We start from the raw sequence: 897 nt of genomic DNA, 5'->3' as shown, positions 1-897 counted from the left end.
GAGATTAGACTCAGGCCCCCACTTGGGCCTGACTTTTCATTGCCCTGGTAGCATTTTACCCTCACTTTGCACTGACGTAAATGACAGCACACAGTGCAAGGCAGTGGAGAATCAGGCCTTCTCAGAAAGAAGTTTCTGCCAACTGGCTCTGCAGGTGGACCTGTGAATGGAGCATGACGCCCTGTCCATGCAAGCTAGTCCCACTGCCGCTTACTGGCAAGCCCCTTGCGTCTGTTGGTCCCCTGCATGAGACTCTTCAGAGACAGCTATTTCTCAGAGCTTCCCTCTGTGTCAGAGCCATTGTCCAGAGTCAGGCTATCCACAGGGACTTCTTCACAGCCGTCCTCAGGATCGGAGAAGGAAGAAACAGAGTGCAGGGCGGAGATGGGCAGGTAATCCTGGGATTGGGCCTTGGGGAAGACGGAGAGCTCCAGGCAGCTGGTGCCGGGCTGTTTGGTTGTCACATCCCAGATCTCCACCAAGGGGGAGCACATGGCACATCCCATGGTCAGCCACTCAGGGGCATAGGAGTATGGATGGTTTCAAGGCCAAAGTCAGATGCTCCAGGCTGCACAGAAATAGACAGGCTGGTGGCGTTGTTCCACTTCAGAGAAGTCTCCGTGCTGGGATTCCCCAAAGGGGCGGAAATCAAAGCCTTGTGCCTTTCCCAGCCGGGATGGTACGGCATTCTCCAAGCACAATGCTCTCCATCATTCATGCCCAGGGTGGCTGGCCGTTCAGCGCCATTGTGTTCTCCGATTATCAACCCTTTCCAGGAGTTCTATAACAAAAGCAGCTTTTAGGAGACCATGAAGATGGTTCTTGTCCTCAAGCCTTCGTTCTGCTGGGGCAGTGCAGCACTGTTCTTCGTTGATCCCTGCTCCTCCCAGGGCCCCT

This window comes from Gopherus flavomarginatus, chromosome 17 (assembly GCF_025201925.1).
Source record: "Gopherus flavomarginatus isolate rGopFla2 chromosome 17, rGopFla2.mat.asm, whole genome shotgun sequence".
Taxonomy (NCBI): domain Eukaryota; kingdom Metazoa; phylum Chordata; order Testudines; family Testudinidae; genus Gopherus; species Gopherus flavomarginatus.
This window is presented reverse-complemented; position numbering follows the sequence as displayed.